The 15,025-nt window shown below is 56.4% G+C and overlaps 1 protein-coding gene across 1 annotated transcript in view; it reads left to right on the top strand.

Annotated features, from left to right (window-relative positions):
- Positions 1-5,123: 5,123 nt before the first annotated feature.
- Fam222a (family with sequence similarity 222 member A) overlaps positions 5,124-15,025 on the top strand; it is a 44,591-nt gene continuing 34,689 nt past the window's right edge. The window contains exon 1 of the mRNA XM_075982871.1: positions 5,124-5,263. The gene's annotated coding sequence lies outside the window, so the exon portion shown is untranslated. The remainder of the gene's footprint in view (positions 5,264-15,025) is intronic.

Here is a 15,025-nt window from a genome sequence, read left to right as displayed (position 1 = left end):
GCTGTGGGTGGGGTGCTCCGTAGGGGTCAATCCCTGAGGAGGCCTGGGCTTGTTCATTACACTCTGTGGCTTGCCTGCGCCCTGGTCTTGCTATCCCATCCCTTCTGTCAACCCCTCCCCCGCAGGGGCTCCAGGTACTGGGGGGTTGGGGCGGGCGAATGACAAGGTTACCAGGGCTCCCTCCCTCCCCTTTTCTCCCTGAGAAGCATAAAGAGCTCTTTCTTTTCTGCTTATTAATAGCTCTGATTAAATTATCTCTGAAAAACCTACATGGTGTGCACCAATGGGGGCTCGGCTCCCTCCTGGCTGTGGCCTAGATTAGAGCAACCAGGGCAGGTGAGGCGACTGGGGGGGGGGCGGGGTGGGAGGCTGAGGTCGCCTGCTCCCCTGCCAGAATCCAGGGCGACTCTGTCCATACTCAGCCTTTAACCCACTGGGACTCACTGAGCTCCCCAGCCGGAAAGCAAGCAGGCAGGGTCTCTGCACTGACCTTGTCCCCTGCTGAGGCCTCTCACCTTTCCCCCTGGCTATTTATTGCTCCTGCCCACTGCTCACAGCGGGCCATCAGTGACCGGCAGTGTGTGTCCTGCACCACCTGCACCATGCTGGGGCAGCACCTGCTCCAGGCGCGCCTTCCCTGGTACCCTGCACCAACCCTCTTAGCTACCTTCTCGAGGACCACAGGAAACCTAAGTTCCACAGGGTCTGTGTCTCCATCTGTCACTGCAGCTCCTAGGGTCAGGCACAGGACAGCTGTTAGAACATGCTGAGTGTATAGGGAACTCGCAGTGGAAATGGGACAACCAGGCTTCCATACAGAGAGCAGGACTAACCTCCCAAGTGGGGCCATGAATCTAGCTTCACAGAGGAACTGAATCACATGGAGGTACACCCTTGTCAGTCTGCTTCCATTCCTCTCTCCTCTTCACGTTCATCCTCTACAGAATAAGAAGACAGAGTCCCCTTTAGTTCCAGCAGTTGGGGAGGGTGGAGAATTAGAGGTAGAGACAGGCAGATCTTTGTGAGTTCGAGGACAGCCTGGTCTAATAAGGGAGCTCCCGGCCTGCTGGGCTAAATAGTGAGACTTTGTCTGAAAGAGAGAGAGTGAGGTAGAAAGAGAGAGAGAGAGAGAGAGAGAGAGAGAGAGAGAGAGAATTTGATGGGATGGCTCATAGGTACAATCCCAGCACTCAGGAGACCTAAGACGGAAGATCTGCCTTAAGGCTCGACTGGGCTACATAGCAAAACTATTTGAAAGAAAAAAAGGAAAAAAATCTGGGCTACCTCTTTCATTAATTGGAAGATGAATTCAATAAACCTTTCTTGAGTACCAACTGTTTATAGACCTGTACTAAGGAGCCCTGGGGAGTGCCAAGCTCAGGCAAACAGACAAATATCAGACTAGACATATCATGAAGGCCGCAGACCTTGCTCCCATGATAAGTGGAAGTGAAGAAGGCTTCCCGGAGGAGGAAGCCCACTACCTGTAATCTTAAGGAAGAACAAGAGTTGGCTGCCGGGAGGGAAGACCCTCTAGGTAGAGGGACAGCATGTACTAAGGCCCTGGGTTGAAAGAGGCACGCGTGAAGAGAATTCCAACAAGATCAGTGTGTAAGGTCTTACAGGAATGCTGAGGGAGTGGCCAAACTCTGGTCCCCCAGTAACCAGTGTTCAAGGGCTGGCCTGCCTGGGGATCTGGGGACTGTAGCAAAGGAATTCTAACAGGGCTTCCAAGCACATCATGTTATTATTGGCTACCACTTAGAGCAAAGGCCAGGACTATGACCTCAACGAGGTGGTCTACTGTGAATGTCTGTTTGGGGACACACTAGAGACCCAGGCTGAGATCTTGCAGGACTTTCAATTCTTGGAAGCTATCTCTCTACTAACTGAGCCCACTGCCCCCACCCCCAAGCCCAAGGTTAGCTCCTCACAAACTTCCTGACCATTAGAGGCAGGCGGTCCCTTCAGATCTCACCCCAGCGGCTCTACTACACTGTTTTGGAATCATGCCAGGTTCTTTGGAAACTACTGACCCACATCGGGGAGAGGTTGGCAGGAAATGGGTGCAGAAAAGAGAAGAAACAGACTGTCAAGGTCACACGTTGTCAGTCAGTGGCTGGTGAGGGACATGATAAACCGTTAAACCAAGGCGGAGGGCTCTGGTGTTTGGCTTCCAGTTCTGTCATTGGGTGACCTTGGGAGACTCCCGTGGCCCCCTCTTCACCTGGTAATTCTACCTGCACCAGACAGGTTTGCTGCGAAGGCTAAGGGGCATGTAACCTGAGGAGCACACACCAGGATAAGGGGCTGTCACGGTGACCTGCCCAGACAGAATCTCTGACGTAGCTTCACCCCTTCATCACTGTTCACCTTCACCCCCCAGTTCTCCTCTCCTAGACCTCGGCTGTCATTGTCTCCCACCCTGTCCGGGCTTGAATCTGGTCTTCCCACCTGTCCTTGCCCTGGGTCCAGCCCTCGAGTTGCCTGGGCAACTCACCCTTGACGTCAGGGCTGCTCTGGCAGCTGGCCTAGAGGGGAAGCAGCTGGCAGCTGATTGTGTTTCCAGGTAAATCTCCACCCCCACCAGCACTCAGGGAGCAGGAGAGGAGGGGAAGAAGGCCAGGCAGCCACTAAGAAGTAGAACAAGTATGGAGACCTGGATCTGCTGGGAACCTCATTCACCGTGCTGCCCTGAGACCGGAAACGGGGCCAGCTTCTGCCCTAGATAAGAAACGGGTGGCCTACTTGGGCCTGCCCTGGAGGTCCCTTGCCAGTGCCTCTCCCAGGTTCTAGGAAGGGGTTGGTTGGCTCCTAAAAGTAGGCTAAGGCCTGATTAGAATCTACACAGGATCCGGGATACGCTCGCTAGCCCTCCAGAGCGGAGGACCACTGCTAACGCCTGTTGAACGCCCATGTTCTTCTTTCTGGGCAGTAACTCATTGTGTGCCCGCACGCCAGCGTGATGCACAGGGGACTAAAATGTCCTGTCTTTTCAGTTTACAGACAGGGAACAGACACCGAGCCCTGAAGATAAATGGCCAAGGTCAGCAGCAAGCAAGTTCTGGGGGACCCCAGACATCACTAAGATAAAGCCAAAGATGGACACTGGGGGAGGGGTATCTCCAGTGCTTTATGTTTCTGTAGGAACATGGAGGTTCTGCCTGCAAAGTTGGATGTCTACTTGTTTTGTGACAGACACCTCACAAAGGAGGAAACTCTCTCTCCCAGGATCCAGTGTGAAGTAAAGAAGAATGGACTGTCAGGAAATAAGAACGGAAGCAGCTACTTAGACTTAGGTGACGCCGTGCCTCAGTTTCCCCATCTGAAGTGGTGCCTCACCAGGTATGGTGACTTGTGCCCACAGTTCCAGCCCTCTGGAGGCTGAGGCAGGAGGATTGTTTGAAGTTAGGAATTTGAGACCAGCCTGAAGGACATATTGAGAGAATACTGATGTCTGCCTCCCGGGGTCATGGTATACTTCTGTGGGATGTAGCTTACAAAGATGTAAGCATGTAGTTTGTGTTCCACAGATCTCAGCACTGATGCCGAAACTCCACCAGCAGCCCCAAACACCCGTGGAACGAAACATTCAGGACACTGCCCATCTTGTCACCTTAATTTCTTCAGTAAACTGAGAAAAAGCACCAAACTGTAAAATATATGTCATAATGCTGATCTCACACCTTTGAATATTAGGGATAATATGCACTTTGTTGGGTGTGTTAGTGTGTTGTGTGTGTGTGTGTGTGTTGTCCTAAGGATTGACACTGGGCCCTGCACACTTGTGCACCCTTGTGCATTCCAATTTTTTTATTGTCTTTAACACACTCCTCATAAGGTCGGCTCCAAGAGTAAACAAAATAATGCAGATTATACACCCTCAAATAGGCATTCAATAAATAACACTTTTTCCAACCCTAGGTCCTCAAAAAAGGGACTACAACTACCAGCATGCTCTGCGCTCCCAGTCGGTGCCCCATCGCCGGGTTTAGGCGCGCTGCATGCCGGGAGTTGAAGTCCTTCAGGAGCAGGCCCCTCCTCGTCCCTGCTTGGGGAAAGAGGTTGGAGAGCCGCCCTGCCGGCCTTTGAATTTTGCCGCGAAAAGCACGCGTGGCGGCCCCCGGCCCCGCCTCGCGGAGGACGCGGCGCCGCGTCACCGTGGTAACCGCCTCTCGGCTGCTGCTGATTGGGCAGTGACGCGGGGGGCGGGCTGGGGGCGAGACGCAGCGGCTGCAGCAGGCGCTCGCGCCTGTCAGTCGCGCCGGAGCGGAGCAACGGGCAGCACTGCCGGGCAGGCAGGTCGGCGAAGAGGCTGTGCGCGCCGGCCAGGCCGGGCCGACAGGCGGGCCCGAGGCTAGGCGAGGGTGCCGGGAGGTGCGAGGCTACGGCCCCAGGAGCTCCGGGAGCGCCGCGAGCCGTCTGGGGCTACGGGTGCGGGAGAGACCGCCGTACCGCCTCTGCTGCAGCGCTCGAGCCCCACGCCGGGTGCACGGCTCTCCATCCTCGAGTCTGCCCTGCGCCAGCTGGATTTGCTGGTCCTCAGCGCCAAGGCCCGCGAGGCTGCATCCCAGCCTCTACCGCTCGCTGCGGCTGCCACTGCCGCTGTTCGCCGGCTTCCCCTCCCCCCACACCCGGGGCTCGAAGCGAGGGGAGGAGGAGGGGCCGGTGCGTTCTCGGCGCTGCTCTCTGCAACCTGCGGGGGCCGGTGCACACCAGGCGAGGAGCCGGAGCCGCTGCAGGTGCGTGCAATCCTCCGAGGAGACGGACTCTTCACCCGAGGGCAAACCCGGGAACTGCAAGCAGAGGGCGGGCGGGCAAGCGAGAGGAAGCAACAAAGACAAGCTGCAGCTGGAGCTGGCGAGAGGGGCCGCGGCTGCCGGCCTCCCTGCGCGGACGGAGAGGGCGCCCTGGGAGAGGCGCGGGCAGAGCTGCCGCGGTGAGCCGGGCCCCGGAGGGAGGCGCAGCGCCTCCCGCCGGACGTATGGAGCACGGTCTCCGGCGAGGATGCGCCGCCTGAGCGCGCGAGCGGCTGGGGTCCCGGGCGGACGCGACCGGTGCTGAGCAGAGAAACCCCCTTCCCCGACTTTGGAAGGCGCTTTCGGGCGTGGGGTTCGCCCTCACCGACAACTCCCCTTCCCACCCGAAGAAAAGCATCGGCTTCCTCGGGCAATCTTTAGCACTCCTGCATGGCCGCGACCCGCAGATTGGAGCGTCGTGGCCTCTGAGACTTGGTACCTTTCGCCTGCGTGGCTAACACACAGTGAGTTAAGGGGCACGGGGATTTGGATTTGAGCTGGGGGCAGCCTCTGGCAGTCGGGCAATCTGGACTGGTCCTCAAGGGACCCTCGGTTGTTGAGCGCCCAGAGGCAGCAGTGCTTCTTGTTCGCCCCTGTCCTGCCCACATAACTTATTTGAACTGGCTGTAGTGGAGGGTGGGGACTCCTGGTGGGTATTCTGCTGGCTTTGGGACATGCCATAGGAAAGGTCACCCCACCCATGGAGCTAACTAAGGTAGTGAGTGGCTCTACCCTGAACTCTTGTAGTTTTGTAGGGCTTGACTGGGGACGTCCAGGGTGGGCCAGCATGGAGGGGCTACAAAGCAACCTTTGAGATCTTGAAAAGCCAGAGATGTGGAGCCCCAAAACTTCTGTCTGGGGATTGTGTCCTCTGAGGCGAGACATTGTGACTCTGTTGTTACAAATAACTCACAAAGACAGCATGTTCCCAGCAGGCTGCATGTGACATCACTGCCTGACCTCTGATGTCAGATGGTGGTGACACGCAGCTAGCCTTGAGCCAGAGCCAGAATGAGCAGAGCTGCACGTCGAGCAGTAGAAGGTGAAGGCCAACTCCTTCTGTCCTGTCCACCGCAGTCCTATGACCTCAGTCTTCAGTCAACACTTCAGGTGGGGGAGGGAGGCAGTGCCAGCTGGCCCTGCTGATGCTTCCTGGCCCTAAGGACAGGTGTTCCGGACTCTGCCCTGTGTCCCCTGGGAGCCCATAACTGCCAGAAGAGCAACCTCCCACTTGTAAGCAGGATGCTCAAAAGAAGGCCCCGGAGAACCCCAGCATGTACCCAGCCAGCAGCCGAAGTTCCCAGGGTCCCCAGAGAAAAGCAGGCTCAGCAGCCTCCAAAGCAGGCTGTTTCTCTTGAAAATGGGGATGTTCTGCTCCAAGCCAGAGAGAGGAGCTGCGACCTTCCTGGTCAGTGTGTCTGCAGGTTTCTGTGTCTGCCCAGGGAACCTCCCTGCTGTTCAACCCCAAGGTGAGGGGCCTTGGCTCAGCTGGGACTCCTGCCTAAGCCATTCTCCTTCCGGTGTTTAAGATGATTTTGACAAGCAGTGTGATGGATGCTGATTAAGCAAATGCAGGGCCAGTGGGAGCCAAGGTCTGAATACGTCCATCTCTGCCAGGGCCAGGGGGATGGGTGGGGAGGCAAGAACCCCCTCTCCCCACACACAGCAGCCCTGTACAGTCGCAGCTCAGAGAACTCCTAGGCCACGTCCTGCTGCCTTGTCTATGCCCGTCCCGGTTAAGACTGCCAGGGTCAGATGTGGGTGAAACAGCTGCAGTCAGATTCCTAGGAACGGCGGGAGAAGCTGGTGTCTTTGCTCCCGCAGTGAGGGGCAGGTGAGGGGGAAGAAGCCAGGCCTGGTCTCTCTGGACCGACAGCCTTTCCCATCCTCCTCCCAGTACCTTCTAGTAACAGGTTAATAAATACCGGGGAGGGCGCTTTGATAGGGTGATGGTATTTCCAGCGGAAGCAGTTACCTTAAACACAAGCTTCTGAGGACAGCGCAGCAACAGCAGATTGGGGGAGCAGGGGAGGCTGTGGGTACAGTGCTGTTTTCACGGCCTCTCGACACTTCCCAGTTTAGAAACAAACTTGTAGTGCGCGCCAGAGATACACACACAGGCGGTTGGAGGCCCTCTGTGTAGTATTTACACTCCCTCAGCCAAGGCGGAGGGAAAGGCTGTCAGAGTTGGGCAACTCCTTCTGTTCCTTTCCCTCGGCTCCCTGGGCTTGGCAGTGAGCGCCAGACGACAAGCAGGGGAGTGCCAGGCATTTCGCAGCATCTCAGCTGCTGCTTGGAGTAGCTTGTGCCGTGACCCATTTTGCGGGTAAGAAATCAGAGGCTTGAGCCAAGGAAGTGATGGTCTTTTTGTAGGTGCTCAGCCAGGCAGCTGCAGTGGCTTGGCCTCAGTGACCCCGGCTTCAGGATGACACCCTGCCCTCAGATGGGATCCTGGGTGAGATAGCACCAGTTGAGCACAGTGGCATCATCCCTGGCCTGGTGACCTCACCCTGTTGCCCTCACCTGCTGGGCCCTTCTGTAGCCCTGACAGGAAGAATGTATTGCATGAAACCCACCTGCCAGCTCCGGTGTCATCTGCTTGACCCCCCCGGGCTTGCTTAGAGGGGCGTATGATGGCCATGGGTCACCCGGGGACCTCAGCCACTCAGAGCTCCTGGCAGGCTCTGCCAGTGGAAGGCCGGGTTACAGATGGCAACAGCACTTTAGTGGGTGGAGCTTGTGGCCCAGCAGCAGGTGAGGGGCACAGCTGAGGGAGATGGCACATGAGTACTCAAAGGGGCCAATAGATAATCCAGGCTGTACCAGAGGAGTGTCAGAGCTGTCTGTGGGTTGAACGGGGCAGGGTGGCCCTGGAGTTGTCAGGTGACAACGCAGGTAGCACCCTTACAGCCTTTTAAATTCTCCGGGCAGCCTCCACGTAAGGGTCCCTCCTCGTATTGTCCAATGCCCTGAGCTTTGGAGCCTCTCAGCTGTTCTGGGCTAGGTGCAGGCCCTGGCTGGTTGCCTGATGCTTTTGATAAGAAACCTGAAGCTCCCCAGAGAATCTTATTGCAGAGTCCTGACTGTGTGACCCTGCTGCATGGCTTTGAATTGCCGAGGCTTGGTGTCCTCATCTGTGAAGAGCACAGGCAGCACCCACTTCCCAGGGGCGTGGCAGGGATTCCGTGAGGGCTCACTATAGGCCACAGCATACAGAGAGTCTTCCATAAATGCAGTTTATACCTGCTATGAGCATAATCTCCAGTTCTCACAGTGTCTTGGAGCCCAAAGCAGAAGACCCGGTTCTGGGCTGGGGTCTCCCTACCCTTCCAGCGCCTCAGCAAGAGGGCCCCCACGTGGTGAGCACACGTGGCTCCCATCTGAGTGCCAGGGGGCTGTGGGGCCTGGCCAGGGCGCCCTCCCCAACCTCCCTCTTGCCCACTCTGCTTTGCCAACCCTCCCCAGTTAGAGGAAGCAGGCAAGCAGCTCGTATTCATGAACCGTAATTCAATCAGGCAGCGATTCCTTGGGGCTGGGCGGGGGTGAGAACGAGGAGGCGCGCACAAAAGGGCCGCTTTATTACCTCCCGCGGGCCGGGAATTGCCGCTCTCCCCCAGCACCGGCCGGAGCGCCTTTATTGTGTTAACCCATTTGCGTGTCAAGAGCTATTGTGCGCTTTCTCGCCGCCTGTGCGGTGGTGCGGCCGAGGGAGGAGGGCTGCGCTGCCGGCCGGTCACCTCCGCGGGCGCCGCCCGCCGCCCTGATTGGTTGCTAAGCGATTTGCATCCAAGGTAATCACTTTTATCTCAGAAGGTTGTCGACTATAATTATAAGCTACTGACATCTTTTGAAATCTGCCTAATGACTATTTTTGTCTGCCCGGGCTGGGGGTGGGGAGAGGGATTCTGTGAAGGGGTGGAGGCTGTCGGGGGGTGTGCGTGAGCATTCCTTCCACCTGGACCACTGATTGCTTAGTTGAGAAACAGCTGAGGGCCTACTGCGAGCATCAAACAAAAGGCTAGCCAAGACAGTGGCTGGTGGGGCTCTCCTGGCCATCCCTGGTGGAGTTAGTGCCATTTCAGAGATGGAGAAATAGAGGCCTCTAGGAGCCAGATGACCAATAGATAACTCAGTCCCTGTCCGACCCTTGATCTGTTTCACTGGGGACACAGGATAAGTTCATGCCTGTGGTCACACAGTCAGGGAGTTGCAGGTGATGGGGGGCAGTGGATTCCTGTAGTCAGGGTGGGAGTGGGGACATGGGCAGTGAGGAGGGGTAATTGGACTGATTCTTTTGCCCTGTCTCTAGTCCGCCTGGATAGACGCGTAGTCTCAGTCTTGATGAGAGACCCCTGGTCTGCCCACTGTTGGCCTGTCCTCAGGAAGAAGAGAACTTCTGATAGATGGGGTGTGAGCAAGGCTGGAGGGGACCCCAGGAGTGAACGGCAGTATCTGTTCAGGGAGGGCTTCCAGACAACCCCAGGATGCTGGGGGTATTGCTGGCAGAGGAAGCATCATCAGCATGGAAGGACAGCTACTAAGAGGGGAGAGGGGGTGAAGGAGAGAGAAACCACTAGGGGTGTTGGAAGGGATCATCTTGACGTCCAAGCTAAGGGGCCCATGTGGTCCAAGGGGGAGAGGGGCTTCCTTATGGTCTAGGTACTAGGGAGGTCAGCAGGGGCCTTGGGGTCCTTAGGCTTATCTGGGGACCCTAGTTTCTCTCCTCATTGGGTATGTGTGTTCCCATATAAATCGGTTTCCTGGTAGGTTATTGGCAATAGCAGTTCTCCTATGGGTTGTGGGTAGGAAAGGTTTGTGTGTGGAGGACCCTATGGGGATGCATGAGCAAGGTTCAGGTCCTGGCCAGTTATCTCAGCTCCAAAACAAGCCAGTGCCCCACCTCTAGCAACTGTTTGTCTCCACCCCCCCAACTCCTGTTAGTGTATAGAGGCACAGGGACAATAGCCTGGAAGGTCAGGAGGTGAGGCCAGTGAACAGGCTCTTGGAGACTTAATGACCCAGGATCTGAGGGGAGATGGGCCTCCCTGGGAGGAAGGAGTCCCACCATCAGCTGCGTCTGGCGCCAGCGCCAAGCTTGGCACCGATGGAGGCAGAGGTAGCAGCTTCTTGAGGCCATACACTGTCACCATCTGTGTGACCACAGGTTCCTCATCTGTCAGGTAGGCCCAAAGTCCACCTGAGAAGGAAGGCTGTGAGGCCTGGCTAAAATGAGAGCCGGTGGGTAGTGAACAGGAAATGACCGTTGCTGCCCAGCCGGAGGGCTTCTCCGCTCCTGGCTCTGGAGACAAAAGGTGGCCAGTCCTGAGTACTGCGGGAGAGGGATTCACTGTGTGCCACCGCCGTGCCAGCAAGCCGGAGGCTGGGGTGAGATGGCCCTGGTCCCTGCCCCTGGGGCCTTCAGCTCTCTCAAAGCATGTAGGGGCTAAGGAGAAACAGAGCAGGGAGGGTTCCATGGAAGTGGAGGTCCTGTTGCTTTCTGGTCCTCTTTAAACTCCTCTGCCTGTCGTGGAATCACTGTTAACATCTGCTGTGTGCTCCATGAGCTTTGGGACACTCGCTTAAGGCCCCATTGTCCCGCCAAGGGCAGTTTTATCCCTGTTGTTTAAGTGGAGAAGTGAGGCTCAGTGAGATGAATCGGGGGCTCAGGCCAGGGCCACATGGCAGGTGAGCAGGGTCTTCTGTGGAGGGCAGGGCCGGGCAGGTTGTCCTGGGGAAATGCCTGAGCAGGAGCCAAGGGACCTATTTTAGACTAGCCATTTCTTCACATTTTGCACAGCCTTGAGCAAGTTGCCCCCCATCTCTCCCCAGACGCAAGCACGTCCCTTAAAAATGTCAAGGATGGTAAGTCCTGTGGCAGGCCTGACTCCCCTTCTGCCAGGTCGTCCTTGGCAGACATCACCAATCAATCGCTGCCCTCTTCCCCGGCCTTGTTCTTTTCCTGACCTTGGACTCCTTCTAGCGCTCTGGGCAGCCAGTGCCCATCAGTCATCAGAGCCTATGGGCTAAAACAGGTCGGCTGCCTGGCCTTAACAAGCTCAGGGTCCCCTGCTGTCCAAGGGCCATGGGACGGCAGCTGAAGATTGTGGGGGCCTTCTTGAATTGTTTCAGCACTGTGTAAGTGTGAGGGGCAGGTACTGCCCGCCATGCCAGTCCCAGAGTGCCTGTAGCTCTTTACAGTTAATGTTTACTGAGTCCTTCCTGGACACGCTTCATCACCCCCGGGCACCCGCACGCCTCTTTGGGCCTCTAGGAAGAACTTGGTCCATTTCAAAGATGAAGAAGCTAAAGTTCATTCAGCACAGTCTAGCAGTATAGGTTAACACACGTCAGACCTGGGACTCAGACCGAGCCTGGGGGTGTCAGACAGAAGTGACAGCTCCCCAGGCGAGCTGCCTGACATGTGTTCTGAAGCCCTACGGGCTGGTGGCCGTGCTGGGAAGAGCGGTGTGTGTGGCAGGGACAGCATGGCTGTCGGGCGGGACTGGTGATGTTCGAGGCAGGCAGGGATGGCACGGCGGTTGGGGGACTGTTTCGGTGACTTGGAGGGGACTGGGAGGAGCCAAATGCTGGCCTTGGCATTTGGTGGTGGCAGCTTTGAGCAGGGGAGTGATGAGGTACTATCTCAGTGTCTAGTACCTCTACCAGCCAGGGTGCTGTGTGCTTGGTCCTACCTGCTTTTGGGCTGCTCGAAGCTGTAGATAGGAGAGCCTAGTACACAGATAGACATCCATGTAGGCTGAGTAAATGCATGCATGCTTACAGGGCAGAAATGCCCCTGAGCACCCACGGGGTTCAGCTGCTAAGTGGAGAGAGCCCAGCGTTCCCCGTCTCCGCCCAGGCCTGACAGGGGAGTGGCTGGGGAGGGAGGACATGAAGCAGGTACCTGGGGCAGGGGCCCTCTCAGCTCTCCACAGCCCTTCTGCCTGTCTCGGAGGCCTCTTACTGACCTTCTGTGCAGTGTGCACCTGAACAGCCTCACCCAGAGAACAGTGTAGGCCCGGCACTTGGGGGCGGGGGGGATGAAAGATGAAGGTTCGTGACCATTTTTTAACTCAATAAAGGGAGAGACAAGCTGCAGGCTGCAGGCCGGAGATATAATTAGTCCGCAGCGGTGGCGCTTTCTTGATTTAGCTTCTGAGAGAACAAGACAAGGGTGTGATACCCAATTAGCAGTGACATCTAGTCGGAGCCTCAGTAGCTGAGATAGCAAGCTGTTTTTATGACTTTCCTCTCGCAGCGTGGTGTGGGCAGGAAAAGGTCCATCAGGGCCTTATTTCTTTCATCATGGGACAATTATTAGTGATCTCAGGATGTCCCAAAGCCAAACGAGGCATTCGTTAACCCAAACTGCGGAGCATCCCGGGGCAGCGGCTGGAGCACTAGGAGCCCAGTTAGCAGGACTGGGAGGAGGCGGACACATGGGGTAGCGTGGCAGACACCTGCCTTGGTTTCCCTACCTGCTTCCCCTAAATGGAAGTTGGAGCAATTCCTCCGGGAATGAGAGTGTGCCGGGCCTGACCCTTGGCTGCTCTTCCTGGCACTGTGTTCCATCCCCCTGCCAACTGGGCTGCAGGCTCTGGCTCCTTGGCCCTGCCCCTGCAACTGTGGCCAAGGAGCCCTCATTGTGGCAAGCAGCACCTACCTGCCCACCTGTCCCAGGTCTCAGGCCTGCTTCCTGGCAGGATCTGACCATGGTTAGCCTCACTCTCCATCACTGCCCTGCAAGCCAGGCATCCAGCACTAGCCAAGGCCCCACCCAGCTTTCTGGCTATCTGGTAAACGCCAAGGTGGATTCTGAGAGAAAGAGCTGATATGGTCACTGTCCCTCCCTATCCATCCAGTCATCCATCAGGCCCCGGTCCTAGGTTCCTGGGCTATTGCCCATCCTGTGGAATCTGCCTTGCCCCCACCCCTCACAGCTCCTGTCTGTCAGTGTGGAGCCCTCCACTCATGGTTCAGACGACTGACATATCCAGCCATGCAAAGTGGGAGTTTAATTGCAGACAGTTTTTACGGATCATGGGCCCATCTGTGCCACCATATGCAAAAGAGAAAAAAAAATCCCCCTCTTTTTTTTCCGCCTCTCTCCCCACTGCAATCCCAAACTACCTCAAAATATTGTCAGAGGTTTTCGGCTGAAGTCAGTACAGAAGTGGGGTTCATCTTGGGAACTTCCTGCAGAGTGAATCTGGCAGGGCCAGTGCTCAGCCAGCTGCTCCCAACCCCACTAGGTTCTTTCATATCTCTGGGCTTCTGTGTGTATCATGGATGCTCTTCTCATGCACCTGGTGGGGGCCTTCCGTGTGACCTCTGGCCAGACTTAGCATGTAGCCATGTGTGTAAGAGAGATGGGTTTCTAGGAAATGGAACCCTGGTAGTGGGGCTGACAGCACCACTAATTGCCGTGTCCTCTGGGGCTCTTGCCCTGATGCCCTGACTGGCTGTGCATTCAAGTCCTTACCACAACAGAAAGGCAATGGGGGGGCTGGTCTGGCAACTTCTGAGAGGCTTCGCCTCTGATGCCGTCTGATTCCACTTCACTGTGCCTCAGTTTCTTCGACTGTAAATTGGAGCTAAGGATGACAGAGTTCTACACATGAAGTGCGTTTAGAACTGTCATCTATTCATGTGCGGCCATGCGCTCTGTCAAGGAGGCCCTGCAGACGCTTTTAGCCCTGTCCCCTGCTGCCTTCTCAGGTTCCGGATGGGGCACTTGATTTCTTTGGGAATTCCTGGGTGAGTATGTGAGCGAGTGACTGCATGACAAGCAGACACACGTGTAAGGGGGCAGGCATGTGAGTGGGTGGACACACAGATCTGTGAGCAAACAAACACAAACAGTCCAGCGAGTGCACAAGAGAGTGGGTGTGCTAGCACGTGAGCGAGCAAGTTCCCGAGTGCCCGTGTGAGCGAGCAAGTTCCCGAGTGCCCGTGTGAGCGAGCAAGTTCCCGAGTGCCCGTGTGAGCGAGCAAGTTCCCGAGTGCCCGTGTAAGCACGTAAGTTCCCGAGTGCCCGTGTGAGCGAGCAAGTTCCCGAGTGCCCGTGTGAGCGAGCAAGTTCCCGAGTGCCCGTGTGAGCGAGCAAGTTCCCGAGTGCCCGTGTGAGCGTGTAAGTTCCCGAGTGCCCATGTGAGCGTGCAAGTTCCCGAGTGCCCGTGTGAGCGTGTAAGTTCCCGAGTGCCCATGTGAGCGTGTAAGTTCCCGAGTGCCCATGTGAGCGAGCAAGTTCCCGAGTGCCCGTGTGAGCGTGTAAGCTCCCGAGTGCCCAGGGATGAGTGAGCCAGCTGGTGAGTCAGTCAGGATTCGCAGCCTTTTCCCCGGGGAGGAAGCTGTGTAGGGCCTTGGATGTGGGGAATTCTCAGTTTCCCCATACCCCTTTTCCCTAGGGTCTAGAAATCCCTTTAAGTTCAGTTCAGGTAAGGGAAATAGACTAAAGATTAAGGGGTTCTCCAAGGTGATACATCTGGAGACAGGCCAGAGCTGTGTGCAGAATCCTGGTCTGAATGAATTCCTACCCCTGTTGGCAGGTAAGGGGACCAAGCCCAGAGCTCAGAAGGGATTTGGCCACAAGTCACACAGTAAGACAACTAGCATTTGTAGGGTCCTTCTTAGTCCATGAGGAGCTGAGCCTCCAGCCAAAGCCAGACCAGTATCCCCTCTCTGCTCACCTCCCCAGCGCTGGGACTCCCCAGTATCTCCTCACCAGTGTTATAAACTGGCAACACCGTAGGTGCCAGCAGCTAGGCCCACACTGTGGTTCCTTCCTGTGCCCAAAACCTGGCACTTGGCACAGCCCTTCTGCAGCAGGTAGCCGGGAAGTCAGGCTCCAGACAGCCTCCCCCACCCTGTGGTGATCACCAGCTCCCGATGTAATCATTAAAACTATTAGAAGGGAAACGTTCGCTTGAAGCAAATGTCAGGCGCCGAGTTGTGCTTTGTAAACGCTCACAATTAATGCCAATCAGGCCCAGAAAAAAGCCGGCCCGGAATCCTGTCTGTCTCATCTCGTTTGTCAGCTGGTGCCGCTCCGTGTCGCACATTTTCATACAATTGCTATAAACATAAAAGGGAAACTCCACAGCGTTCCCAGGCACCCGGATGGTGCGTCGTCTTAATTACTCGGTACTCTGCTGTTCACTTGGCTGCCCTAGCTCAGGCGGACAGCAGGGAAACAGTTGTTGTGCAGAAAGGGTCAGAGTTTCAGG

This window comes from Microtus pennsylvanicus, chromosome 1, assembly GCF_037038515.1.
Source record: "Microtus pennsylvanicus isolate mMicPen1 chromosome 1, mMicPen1.hap1, whole genome shotgun sequence".
NCBI lineage: Eukaryota > Metazoa > Chordata > Mammalia > Rodentia > Cricetidae > Microtus > Microtus pennsylvanicus.
Note: the sequence above shows the minus strand (reverse complement) of the source record. Positions and strands in the feature narration are given on the sequence as shown.